At 44.1% G+C, this 14,735-nt stretch overlaps 1 protein-coding gene across 1 annotated transcript in view; it reads left to right on the top strand.

Annotated features, from left to right (window-relative positions):
• FRMPD1 (FERM and PDZ domain containing 1) overlaps positions 1 to 14,735 on the top strand; it is a 286,616-nt gene that overhangs the window by 124,573 nt on the left and 147,308 nt on the right. The gene's annotated exons all lie outside the window — the stretch shown is intronic.

Genomic DNA, 14,735 nt, shown 5'->3' with positions numbered 1-14,735 from the left:
CTATTTTTACTGCTTCCCAACATGTAAACAAGACTGATTTACACAGCTGTGCCCCTACCTGGTACTGGCAAAACATGCATAGTTAGTGACTTTTGGGGATTGAAGCTAGCCACTTGTAAGTGGGGCCTTCTCACCCTGCACATGGAGGATACTTTTCTCCATGCAGGCACTCATCAAGTCCCAGGAACATGCAGGTCCGGGTTCATGTGAAAGTCAAACAAGGTGGTACCCTGGCTTAGAGCCATACATTGTGTGCAGTAGTTAAACGTACTCCTCTGTGAAGCGCACTGCCCCGTGTTACTACACACCTTGCTTGTTAACAGTCTGCATTTAGGAGGGACACTGCCGAGCCCATGCCCTCTCCACCAGTTCAGCGCACCTCTGTCACCTTTCTCCCAGTGACAGAATGGGATCCCGCCAAGCACAAGCATGGACCTCATGTGTGCTCTCTCTTAAGTCCTTCTCTCTCCCGTACCATGCGGCCAGGTACATGGAGTCTCCGTACCACAGGTTCGGTCCCAGTTACCCTGGTGGACTGACTGCTGAGAGGGAGCCAAAACACCGAACCTCCTCGCTACCGGAGGACCCGTCACCTACACCACTTACTCCTCCTACTTGTCTTGCCGAGTTAACCTTTTGTAGTTGCCTTGCTTCATATCCCACATGTGCTTTACAGGCCCTGTTCTTTCATACACCAGAGATCCTCATGCACCCCTTTGAATGACTTCGGACCAGGCTTAAAACAGTTTGACAAGATTTACTGTAACTCTTCTTTACAGAACATGCAACAGATGTTACATAGTCCAGGCCCTAAACTAACTAAAGGGGGGGGGGGGGGCTGCCCAGGCATACCTTTGCAGGTGTTAGTCCTTAGCTGGCAATTTTCAATAGCTGATAGTTTCCACCAGAGCCCAGGCATCTCGTGGGGTCACATTTTGGCTCTTGAGTTTCAGAACTCCATGAATATGGTGCGTCCCTTGCTCTAAGGCTCTTTCAGTTGAAGACTCCCTGAAAAGGACCTTCCCCCTATTTATGTACCAGGCAGGGTGGAAGGCCGGCCCAAGACCAAAAGCCTGGAAGCTGAGGTACTGAATGTTAACCCTTGTCCAGCCTGTGCGAGCCAACTAACTTGCTAGTGCAGTACATTGTAGGCAACCTGCATACTCACTGCTGGATAAAAGGATAAGCTATGTGTTTATATTTGCTTAGTAGTCAGTGTCACACAACACAAGTTAAAATGTGAAACTCTTCCATTTTCATTTAAAGTCAGTTGGACTAAATCTACATTTTAAAGAGCGTGGTTTACCTGACAGCATTTGCTGTTGCCAAACACTTAGTAATTAGCACTAAATGAAAAATGCCTTGGGTACGCATTTAAAATGTAATGTCAGCAGTAAGACTGCCTAATTGCTGACTGCCTCTTTTGATAATAAAAAAAAAAAAAAATGTTTTTTAATGACAGCTATTCTCAAGGTTAAATTGTGTACTCACTGTCAGTTCAGTCTACCTTGATATATTTTGATTTTTTTTTTATCTGCCTGTGGTTTAAAACTGTGGATACACGCTTAGACAGGCCTAAAGGAACACTATATTGATTTTGGGTCAACTTGGTTTACAGATATATTTAACGTTTATGCTTTAACTTGTTTTATATTTATTTTCACTATTTAAATTAGATTTTTTCTTTGTAAAAAAACATTTAATACAGGGTGCACCCATGATTCTGATGTCACAGAGCATGGTATCTTTCCTAAAGATGAGGAGCAGCAGAAGCTGTTTGCCTTCAGACTTTCTATCACTTTGAAACAATAATAAATATTGCTCTCTGAACGCATTTGCAGGCAGGTATGTAGACTGAATCAGTCCTTTACAACATTTACTTTTGTGTATACATACATTTCAGCTTAAATTTTTAAGCTCTGTAAAAAACAGTATTTTTTTGGTAAAGTAGCAGAGTCTAACTTGGTGTACAGAATACAATAGCCACAGCAGGAGATTTCTTGCTGTACAGTGTGGACAGAGAGATCTGTTAGATTATTTTCATTTAGCCCACAGGCTGCACGAAAATATATGTGTGTATACCCAGGATAATCTAACTAACCTAACTTACTGAACAAAGATAAAATTCACTTTGCAAAATGCACATCCACTACTATTGAAAAACCTATGGTTTGCCCTTGCATGGCAAGAAACAAGTTCACTTTAACCACTTCAGCTCCGGAAAGTTTTACCCACTTCCCGACCAGGCCATTTTTGGCGATACGGCACTGCGTTGTTTTAACTGACAATTGCGCGGTCGTGCAACGCTGTACCCAAATAAAATTGATGTTCTTTTTCCCCACAAATAGAGCTTTCTTTTGCTGGTATTTGATCACCTCTGCGGTTTTTATTTTTTGCGCTATAAACAAAAAAAGACCAACAATTTTGAATAAAAAACAATATTTTTTTACTTTCCGCTATAAAACATTCCCAATAAAAAAATGTAAAAAAAAAAAAATTTCTTCATCAATTTAGGCCAATATGTATTCTGCTACATATTTTTGGTAAAAGAAAATCCCAAAAAGCGTATATTGATTGGTTTGTGCAAAACTTATCGCGTCTACAATTTCTGGAATATTTTTATGGCATTTTTATTTTTACTAGTAATGGCGGCGATCAGCGAGTTTTAGTGGGACTGCGACATTGCGGCAGACAAATTGGACACTAAGTGACACTTTTTGGAGACCAGTGACACCAATACTGTGATCAGTGCTAAAAGAGATGCACTGTCACAGTATAAATGACACTGGCAGGGAAGGGGTTAACACCAGGGTCAGTCAAAGCATTAAGTGTGGGCCTGGGGTGTGCTTTCTAACTGTGGGGGGAGTGGATACACTGGAGGAAAAGAGAGATCGTGTTTCAGCTTAGCTGAAACACAAGATCTCTCTTTTGCTCCCTGAGAGTTTGCCTTGTTTACATAGATTTTGTCCAATCACAGCGGGAGCAGCGCTCCAGCGGCATGCGTGCGCCCCCTACACCGCATGCACAAAATCAGTATATATGCGGTGGGCGGTCCGGAAGCGGTTAAAGCCCTTTTACCTGCAGCACGTTTACCTTTTTTCTTCCCTATCCATCTGTTCAGCCAACTTTGCAAGGAAAGTAAGCCCTGTATAAGCTCTGAGTCACTCTAGTCTAGCAATTTGATAGTTCATCAAGCACCAGCACTGTTACCCACAGTTAGTGCGAGCTTTGCTGCTGGAGAGCTGTAGCGCTGACCGGTGTTAATTTTGGCAGCAGATTTCAAATTTAGTTTTAGTCTTAGTCTTTTGACTAAAATTGCATTTTAATTTTAGTTCCATTTTAGTCTTCTGCAGTTGTTTTACTTTTATTCATATTTAGTCGGCTAAATCTTCAGTACATTTTAGTTGACTAAAACAAATTTTAGTCGTCTAAAATCAAATGGGTATAGTTAAATTGTAATGCATTATTAAAGCATTTCTCTACAGTTTCCAAACTCATTATATACTGCTGGAGTGAAAAATCTAATATGTTATCATTTATGGTATTACCAGACCACTGTTAATTTTGACGTCAAATTTCAATTTTGTTTTAGTCATACTCTTTTGACTAAAATGCCAGTTTAGTTTTAGTCGTATTTTAGTCATCTCGATTGTTTTTGTTTTTGTTGTATTTTAGTCGACTAAAATAGTATTAATTTAGTCAACGAAAATGTTTTTGTCAACGAAATTAACACGGGCGCTAATAAGTGGGACAATGTTGCACTGTGGCAGAGAGACAGCTGTTCTGCAGTACTTACCTGTAGGCTACTGTGGGGGACCGGCTATTTTAGGAGAGCTGGAGATACTTTACAAACAAAACCAAGATTTTGCATCCGTATGATTTTGATGCACTCCACATGTATTTACATCATTTAAAGGATGGTTCAATTTGGTTATTTACATGTTGTTTATAGCTTCCAACTGTCCCTCATTTGGAGAGGCTGTCCCTCTTTTGAAATAAAGTCCCTCTTTTCCTCTCTCTTTCTGAGTAGTTCTTTTTTTGGTCTAATGTATAACTTCCAAAAGCTCTGGTCCCCAACCCAGGCCATGACCATCTGCTTTAGTCTGTGTGCAGTTTCCTGACATCCTTCTGTAACATCACATATACTGAATATTATGTGCGTCACTTTGGTGTTTTTTGGGGCCACAGTTGAGACTCCCCTTTAACTCATAAGTTGATAATCACTTGCTAAAAGTGTTATAATGCATTAAAGCAGCCTTTCTCAACAATGGTTCCAAGAAGTTAAATAACTGCTGAAACCCATTACCTTCTTAGCTGTAGAGTAGGAATATATTTTCCCTGTACCCACAAATACAAGCAGTTTTTTTCTGACTATTATACTGAGGCTGACCATAGATGATTTTTTTTGCTTTCGTTCAGCCAGAAGGCTGAACAAAAAAAACCTGCTTCTTCCATCCACACAAACAAGTCCCCCTGCCAGGATAGTGTAATCTTGACAGCGGGACTTGACACTGTCAGAATACACTGATCAGTGGCTGCAGTCGCTGATCAACAAATAGTTTGATAAAAGTTGATCCAACCATTGACTTCTGTTGAACAGGGACAGTCACACACTGATCAAAATGTGGCTGGTTCAGCAGGGTGTTTCAATCCATCTATGGCCACCTTTATGTACTGTGATCTGTATCATTTCACACTCTGGCGGGCGGCGCTGTTCGGCTGTTTTAACCCCCGCTAGCGACCGAAAAGGGCTAAAACCGCCCACAAAGCGCCGCTGCAGTGGGGTTTTTTAATGGGAAGGGGCACTTTAGGAGTTGTGAACACACTGCTCCTATAGCACTGCAAAGATGCGGCTTGCAGGACTTTTTTGACCGTTCTGCAAGCGCACCGCTCCAGTGTTGGGCTTTCACATTGGAGTGAATTGAGCGGCTCTTTCAGGGCACTTTGCAGGTGCTATTTTTAGTGCTATAGTGCCTGCAAAGCGCCTCAGTGTGAAAGTAGCAAATGTGTAGTACTACCCCTGCAGGAGCTGCTTGGTAATTTATGTTTTCTTTTCTGTGCCTCGACTCCAAGAACAACAGGGGCGGAGTGGTGTCGGTAGCGATCACTGCTCACTATGTCCAATTCAGAAAAGGAAGGGGCCAGTAAATTACATATTTACTGGCCCCTTTCGCCGCTCTCCATCCTGACACATCCCTCACAGCCGGCAGGAGAGGAGGGAAGCTGGCTATGGGGAACGAGAGGAGATGGCGGAGGAGGAGGAGGACAGGAGGCCAGAGGAGCACACAGGGGTGGAGGAGGAGGACACGGAGGGGGCCAGAAGAAGGAGGACACAGGGAACAGTCAGGATGATCGTTGTGGTGGGAGGGACAGCTGCAAGCACCGATCTCCCTGTATGGCATTTCAGCTGACAGCCGCGGGAGGGAGAGGAGGAGAAGAGGCTGTCAGCTGCTTCACTGAAGGCTATACAGAGAGATCGGTGCTTGCAGGTGTCCCTCCCGCCACACCAATCATCCCCAACTGTGAACCAGGGGACCATCCATGTGTGCAGGGTGGGTCACAGTGCCCCCCCTTGGGATCCCGTGTGCAGTGAACATCCTGCACACATGGATGATACGCCATTGGATAGATACTATTTGTGACCGACCCCCGAACTCAAGAGGAGTATGTCCGCCGTATAAGCTTCCCTTGTCCAGTACCAGCATGATCCAAGATCCCTTAGCCCACCCAGTCACTTGTCGAGGCATCAGTGTAGGGTGGTAAGAAGCATAATACTGTTTATTCAAACACAGGCATAAAGAGATATACACTCAGGGGACAATCCCCCCTTCTTTGCATAATGACACAGGGCTGGGTAAACTACATTCAGTAACAAAAGACACACAGACCACCTTTAGGAAGGGTTGCAGGAGAAACCCCCCCCCCTCAAGCAGCTAATCCACATACACATATACATCCCATAATAAGTTGCTCCCAAGGCAGATAGAAACAATAGAACAATGGGATACAGCCACACCTCAAACAACCAAGCTCATACAATATTCCAGCAGTCGGAAAAGGTGGAATTAATTCATCTTTATATATTTCCTGAGGGATATTGTTCAGAAATATTATTATATATGTCCCAAGTGAAAGAGCCCCTTCATTCTTTCAACACAAACCACACATATAGAACCCTGGATAACAGGGGTAAAAGGAAATGTTGAGTCCGGTGTGGTTGTATGGTGAGTCTGGTTAGTGCAGACCTAAATGGGGTTCTCTGTCACCCTGTGCCCCTAATAGACACAGGGTTGCTTACACATAGGAGGGGCCGGGGGAGCTGGACAAGGAGTTTCCAGAGCTCTCTAAGGTGAGCTGGGTTCCACAAGCCCTCCGCCCATCACACTCCCGTCACACCATTAACTTGGCTGTGAATTAGCACCAGGAAACAGACACAAGACCATTTAGTGGTAAATGAACTCAATGTATTGGTACAGGTTAGAATAAATGGTGGTTTGAGCATAAATATGAGCACACAGAACATAGGTTCAGACACAGTTCACTAAACAATATAATCACTATTCCAAAGTAACTTAGAATAGAGTTCTGTATCACTAGACTGGGATTAACTCATAAATCAGCAAAGCCAGCAATAAACAGTGCATATAAGCATTAACTGCGATGTAAGAAATAGTACTATAATGATGCACTCTAGGAGAATGGCTAGGATATGGTACAGTGTCCCCTGAGAGGTACCTCTTAGTGATGGTTCACACTACAGTGATTTGGAATCAGACTTGTCAGACCTCAAGTCGCCCCAAGTCGCTGGGCATAAGAAATTCCATTGAAGTGAATGAGAGTTGTCTTAATGTACACTACTGTGATGTGAACCGTTGTGCCGCCGGAGCGACTAGGTTTGGAATGGACTGTGATGCATGTAGCTGCCGCTGCGACCCGAATCGTTTCTTCTTAGTCTAATTAATTGACCTTTCGGTATGTTGACAAGCCAAGGTGCATAGTGACAACTGTCCATTGATAAGCTACCACAGGGATAATGAGCCGTGGGCTGATAAGGAAATAAAAGTGCGATGTTTGTAAGTGTTTTTATCCATTTGGAATAAAAAGATTTTTAGTGATTTACAGAGAGCACTAGATCTCCTTTATATATTTTTACATGTCATGACTGCAAGAGTATCTGTTGCTGAAGCCTGATCGAGATTTGCATACATCATCCCCTGCCTTTATCCCTATGAGGGAACTGCTGATTTGACCTGACTGATATACTCAGGGGTCCATCTGTAGAGGTGAGCGGCTTGTGCTATCGAAGGTGGAGGTGGAGGTCCATTTCACCACAGTCACCCTACAAGCCATTGCATGTCACGATTATCACTGGAGAAATTGCTGGATTTTATTTGGATCTATTTTTTATATGGACGATTATTGATTGTTTTATTTAAGATTTGTTTATGCGCTGTACTGCCTTTTTCTTTACTTATGATTTTGGGATTTGATAAATTTACCCTCAGTACTACAGCTGCTTACAGTTAGGTTATACGGTTTGCACTGGTTGACTTTGTTTATATTCATTACTGAGCTGTAACTAGAAATGAATATGCAGCACACAGCAACAACAAGGACAACAATACAGTTTGTGCATTGAGTTATTTTTTATTCATTATTATTCATGTTCATTATTTATTACCACATTCAATATGTTCTTAGGAGTCTACTTATAAATGTTTTCACACAACTTTCACCCAAGATTTATATTTTTTTCCATCTGATTCCAATTAGAAAAATCAGTTTATCATTTAAATTATTTTTTTTTTTGCTCACAAGTCCTTAGGTTTATCAGTGTTCTGTATGAGAAGAAGTAAAAGTAAAGGAGCACCCGATGTCCAGTAGATGCAGGTTTTAAAATGTTTTATTTGGAGTCACAACAGTAAAATGAGGCCGACACGTTTCAGGGGAACAAGAACTCCCCCTTCATCAGGGCTGTTTGAAAACATGAAAAAAAACAACAGGTATATGGAAAAAATGAGATACAATCAACATGGAAAGTAACAGTCAGAGAGAACGATTCCCTAATATTATACAAAAGCTCAAATACTATTTAAGAAAGATATATGCAAACATGTAGAATTGTATAGTATGTATCAATATTACTACTAGAAAAGATACTGCATAAAAACGTATATATACATATATATTGACTAAAAACGATTTACTTAAACTTAAAACAGATAAAATGGATTAAAATCAATTAAAATGAAATGGGGTATATGTGGAATAGGAATCAAATTAGACAAGGATAGCAGTGCATGCTGAACTGTGAGTGTAGGGTTGGGAAGCAAAATTTTGCTATATGGACTTTTGATTGCATGCCATGTGTGTGCATCAATGTATAACAGTGTAAATAGTAGTCTTTTGGGACACTGGTATTGTACAGACGGTATAAGAGGAGATATTAACACTGACCTGTTATTGAAAGCTAATAAACAATGGTCCTGTTAGGGACTGCCTTTGGCACATAGATCTGTGAAGGAAAAAAGTATATTGAGATGCAGGAACTGGGAATGTGAAAAAGAAAGGCTGGGAGGGGTGGGCGAGGGGAGAAACGGGGAGCAGCAGCTAGGGAAGTGAGAAGGTTGGGGGGGAAGGGTGTAAGTGGGACTGCGAGTGGGCAGGGAGGAACGAGGGGGGGGGGGCGGGGTTGGGGCTGATGGACTGCTGTTCCAGGGTGAGGAGGGAAAGACTGGGGAAGAGAGGTGAATAAAGAGAAAGAGGGGGGAGGTGGATGTGAAGGATGGTGATCCTCTCACAAACTGGGTGGCAATGAGGAAAGGCAGAATGGTGTCAGGGGAGGCTGGGGTAACTCTGAAAGCTGTCAGAATGAGAGGAGGTTCTGAGCCTCCCGCATGTCTGTCGCAGAATCTGTGTGAGCATGCTCATGGAGAGCCTGGGGAGCAGTGACTGTCAAAGGGGATGGATCCGAATGCCCCACGTGTGAGTCTGGGGTGATGAGGTGCAGTGCGGGGACAGCTGCACTCGTGGCTGCAGGGGGAAAGAAAATGGGTGGTGGAGGGACCGAGAGGATGATGGATAAAGGGGAGGACAAGGATGGAAAGGAGGGGTACTGAGCAGACATGTACAGTAGATGTCCAAACACTGGCTGTGGGTTCAGAGGCAGCATCGAGAGAGGAGTTTGGCGCCAGGGGTTTAAAGTTTGACAGGTGGGAGTGGCTTTGGAATGACAGATGTGGGGTCTATTGGACTCTTTCTGCTCACCAGCTCCCTCTTGCTGAAATAACTGTTAACTAGCACCGCAGGGCAGCAGCTACAGAGAGCAGCTGCAGCCAGTGTTTCTGTCATTATCATTCTTAGCCAAACACCTGACTAAAAATGTGTTTGACAATGAAAGGTTTATATATAGAAATAAGTGTCTTACAGAAGTAGACTATTTTAGCTGACACCAAAAGTAAAGTGTCCAAGGTCAATATTATGGGCATTGGCAATAAATTGTTGAGAGCAAATATAGTTCATTACTAAGCTGTAACTAGAAATGAATATGCAGCACACAGCATTTTCCACCAAGGACAATACAGTTTGTGCTTTGAGTTATTTTTTATTCATTATTATTCATGTTTGTTATTTATTAGCACATTCAGTAGATATGTGCTTAGGGGTCTATTTATAAATGTTTTCACATAACTTTCACCCAAGATTTATACTTTTTTCCATCTGATTCCAATTAGAAAATTCAGTTTATCATTTAAATGATTATTACCGTATTTATTGGCATGTAACACGCACAGGCGTATAACACGCACCTTCATTTTAGGAGGGACGTTTCAGGAAAAAAACCTCAAATTTTAAATAAAGAACTTTGAAGCAAAATAAGGGTCAGTGCCCATCAATGCAGCCTGATCAATGCCCATCTGTAGCCTGGTCAATGCCCATATGCAGCCTCACCATTGCCATGAATGCAGCCTGATCAATGCCCATCTGCAGCCTCACCTCAGATTACTGCTACCTCGGAGGGGACAGGGAGGGGGGCGGGACGAGCGCCATCAAATTACATATAGCAAGAATCTCCTGTTTAAATGGCGGCCTCTTTAATACAAAGTCCCGCCTCCTGGACCGGCTTCTATGATAGACAGAACACTGGTCCAATTCCGGCCCAGGAGACAAGACTTCCTATTAAAGAGGCCTTTGAGTAAACATGAGATTCTCGCTGTATGTAAAATGATGGCGCTTGTCCTGCGCCCCCTTCCCGTTCCCTCCTACGCAGCCCAAAGTGCAGTATCGGCGTATAACACGCGCACACTATTTGCACCCGATTTTCAGGGTAAAAAATTGTGTGTTATACGCCAATAAATACAGTATTTAATATTTTTTTTTTGCACACAAGTCCTTAGGTTTATCAATGTTCTGTGTTCTGTATGGCTATTATACACTGAAATGCAAGACATTTGTAAAAATGATTTATGTCTGTAGTGGGTTTTAGGCTGGGTTCACACCGCAGCAAGGAGCGGCTCACATCGGGAATCTGATGCACCTCCATTCACCGTTTCAGGTCCAATTTCAGCCCGAATTTTGGGCTGAATTCCGACATGAAATGGACCAAAAGATGCACAAGGCTCCTGTGCGATTTGCACCATAGCCGCTCTGGAGATGTGTGAACCGGCTCCACAGAGAGATGGTCACAATCTCCTGCTATGCGAATTGGATGCTGGGAAACTGCATCCAATTCACCATAGTGTGAACCCACCCTCATGTCTGCTTCTTGCTTGAGTTTTGCAGATATTTTGTGTCAGTCATCTGCTTCCCATCTTCTTTTTTGTATTTAATCAAGCAGTAGAGATACTGTCTGAGTATTAAGGGTTTGTAAATAGCATTTCATTTACCTGTAGTTTTTCCTTAAAGTATCACTAAACCCAGGACCCTGCATTCACTATATCTGGTCTCCCACAGTACACAGAACATGGAAATGCAATAGTTTTAGTAAATATAAACTTCTAAATACCTTTTCACATCAGCAGTATATAGCAGTCTTGTGACTTCTTTCAGTGTCTTGTTAAAGCTTGTAAGAGGAGTTTTCATTTTACTGACTGTCTTATGAGGCTGAAGGACCCCTGACCCTCTGTCTGGACAGTGCTGTTTGGCCCTGTGCTGATCACATGTACCCTCCCAAGAGAAAAAACAACTTTCTAGCAATACACACCAAAACTTCATCATGTGCAGAGTGACCCCAAAGGCTTTATCTTATCAGGAGATGGATTGAGGACAGTGGAAGAAGGGGAGGATCATAGAAGACAGGATCAAACAGCCTTTTGCAGAGAAATTAGCCCTTAGGTTCTACAGTGAGTATAACAATTATGCTTTACTGCATATAGTAACACTTTAAATATCATCAGTCCTCAAGTGGCTTCTGGCAGTTTACTAGTCCTAGTGAGACAATAGGCTTATAGGCAGGACAGAGTTGGATTGATACAGAAGAAAAAAAGGGCTTCTGCCTTGGGTGCTGTGGTGAAAGGCTGCAGCTAGTGTGGGGTCTGTCTTCTGTAGATGATATTGAGGGCTCAGCTGTCAAATAGACAGCGGCGTCTCACAGATTACTCAAGACAAGCAGCTCTCTTAGTGTAATCTGAGGTTCTTCACTATCAGATTTATTGCTGCTCTGCTCTGTCTTTCAGAAGCACTGGCTGTGTCGACTTATGCACAGAGTAGGAGAACCTGTCTAATTGACAGCAAGATCCTGCAGGGCTCCAGAAACTCAGATCAAGACTAGCTATCAAATTTACAGTGGAGCCCTTTAGATATCACCAGAAGAGCTGCTCAGCCAGTATAATCTGAAGGGCTGGGCTGACAGTTTGACAGCAAGGCCCTTCTTTCTGTATCAGGAGAGCAAACGGCACCTAAACTTCATTCATAAGTAGTGCTTATGTGCAAATCAAACTATTGTCCTTTGATCTGCATATAATTAGAGCAGAGTTCCACTCAAAATCTGCCTCCCCTCCCCTCCGGTGCCACATTTAGCACATTTCGGGGATACCTGTCAAAAACAGGCACTCGCTCCCACTTCTGTGTAAGAGCTCCGCGGCGACCTATGTCATTTACGGACCCTCCTCCTTCCCCCTGCGGCCTTCTGGGAGACACACACAGATCCCAGAAGATAGCAGGATCATTTAGAAAGCACAGCGTGACTCGCGCATGTGCAGTAGGAAACAGGCTGTGAAACCACAAGGCTTTAATTCCTGTTTCCCTTAGTAAGGATGCAGGCGCCTGCACCAGGAGCAGATAGACGGGTCTGCTTCGGGTGCATAGCGGGCTCCTGGTAAGTGTCCTTATATTAAAAGTCAGCAGCTACAGTATTTGTTTATTTATTATTTTGTTTTTTTAATACAGGCTGAAACTTCTCTTTTCCATAGAATTTTCTTGGCTCCCCATTTGCATGAGCTTAAGACCGGCATGCAGAACGTGATAACACATGAGGATAACCAATAGGGATGGTCCCGATGTTCGAGTTGAACAGAACATATGGGGCAAATTCGAGTGCCGCGGAGCGCTCCATATTGCACTTTGACATCGCAGTGCACTGACCGCTGCTGATTGGCCAAAGCATTCACCTGACCTGCAGGCTTTGGCCAATCAAAGCGCGATCTGCTGTCAGAGCCATAATTGGCCAAAGGCAGGGTGCCTTTAAGCCAATCATGGCTCAGGGGGCTAAGTCCACGCCCCACACTATATAAGGCTGCTTACACGGTGGCCGTGTATAGTGTGATAATAACGATGAGAGGAGAACTTGAGCTAGATTAGGCAGGTTAGTTTGTGGCCTGCAGGCAGTTTAATATATATATATATATATATATATATATATATATATATATATATGTATATAACATACAGTGCATTCAGTGTAGACTATATCTACAGTGCAGGCAGTCTAATATGTATATATACTGTACAGTGCAGTCAGTGCAGAGTATATAATAGTGCATTGAAGTGGTTAAGGGGAACCCTTTGACAGAATTAAGAAAAAAAAACGGCATGGGGTCCCCCTCAAAATCCATGCCAGGCCCCCCCTGCTCCTGAACCTTACCAGGCTGCTTGCCCTCAACATCGGGAGGGAGCTTTGGGGTCCCCCCAAAGCACTTTGTCCCAATGTTGATGGGGACAAGGGCCTCGTCCCTGCAAACCTGGTCTGGTGGTTGTGGGGGTCTGCGGGTGGGGGGCTTATTGGAATCTGGAAGTCCCCTTTAACAAGGGGGGCCCCAGATCCCCCCTATGTGAATGGGTAAGGGGTATACCCATTCACCAAAAAAGTGTCAAAAAGTAAAAACCACAATAGACAATAGACAGTTTTTGACTGTCTTTATTTAAAAAAAAGTGCCCCGCGATGTCCACCCATCTTCAATCACGCTGCCCGGCGGAGCCCAAAAATAGAAAAGAAAAGCTCCATCTCGATGGGGGGCCTCCCACCGACTGCTGTCTCTTGGCTGAGACAGCTGCTATTTAGGCAAGGGCGAGGCCACCGGATGACGTAACTGAGTGACCCCGACCCCTTCTGACGTCATGTGAGGTCATGTGATGTCAGAGGGGGTGGGATCATCCGGTTACGTCAGCGGGTGGCCCGGCCCTTTCCTATATAACAGCTGTCACAGCCAAAAGACAGCAGTCTCCGGGAGGCCTCCCATGGAGGCGGAGTTTTTTGTTTTGTTTTTTCCTATTTCTCGGGTCCGACGGGCTGCGTGATTAAAGATGGATGGACATCGTGGGACACTTTTAATATTTTTATTTATTTATTTTTAATAAAGGAATTGTCAAAAACTGTCTATTGTGGTTTTTACTTTTTGACACTTTTTTGGTGAATGGGTAGGGGTACAATGTACCCCATAGCCATTCACATGGGGGGTGAGATCTGGGGGCCCCCTTGTTAAAGGGAACTTCCAGATTCCGATAAGCCCCCCCACCCGCAGACCCTCACAACCACCAGGCCAGGGTTGCGGCGACGAGGCCCTTGTCCTGATCAACATGGGGACAAGGTGCTTTGGGGAGACCATGTGGCCTGGTATGGTTCAGGAGGGGGGCGCTCGCTCATCCCCCCCTTTCCTGGCCTGCCAGGCTGCTTGCTCGGATAAGGGTCTGGTATGGATTTTGGAGGGGACTCCACGCCAATTTTTTTTTTCTAATTTTGGTGTGGAGGTCCCCTTAAAATCTATGCCAGACCCAAAGGGCCTGGTATGGATTCTGGGGGTGTCCCCCGGGGGCGCACAGGGCGGCAAATGCAGCCACGCCGTGTTGCTAGGACACAGCGCGATTCCGATCTGTGTAAAGAGCCGCGGCTCTTTAACCATGTGATCAGTTGTGTCCAATCACAGCCAGTCTCCTCACAGAGGACATCTATGGATGTAATCAGGGCACTGATCATCAGTGCCCTGATTACAATTAAGTGCCCACCAGTGCCAGCAATGCCAGTGCCAGCAATCAGTGCCAACAAGTGCCAGCAATCAGTGGCCATCAGTGATGCCAGTCAGTGCTGGCTATCAGTGTTTTCCATCAATGCCCATCACTGCTGCCATCAATGCTCATCACTGCTGCCCATCAATGCCCATCAGTGCCGCCTATCTGTGCCCACCAGCGCTGCCTGTCTGTGCCCAGTCCCACCTATCAGTGCTCATCAGTGCCCATAAGTACGGCATATTTGTGCCTCTTCATCAGTGCCACCTAATCAGTGCCCATAAGTGCCGCCTCAG

Source organism: Aquarana catesbeiana, linkage group LG01 (assembly GCF_042186555.1).
Source record: "Aquarana catesbeiana isolate 2022-GZ linkage group LG01, ASM4218655v1, whole genome shotgun sequence".
Classification (NCBI taxonomy): Eukaryota; Metazoa; Chordata; class Amphibia; order Anura; family Ranidae; genus Aquarana; species Aquarana catesbeiana.
Note: the sequence above shows the minus strand (reverse complement) of the source record. Positions and strands in the feature narration are given on the sequence as shown.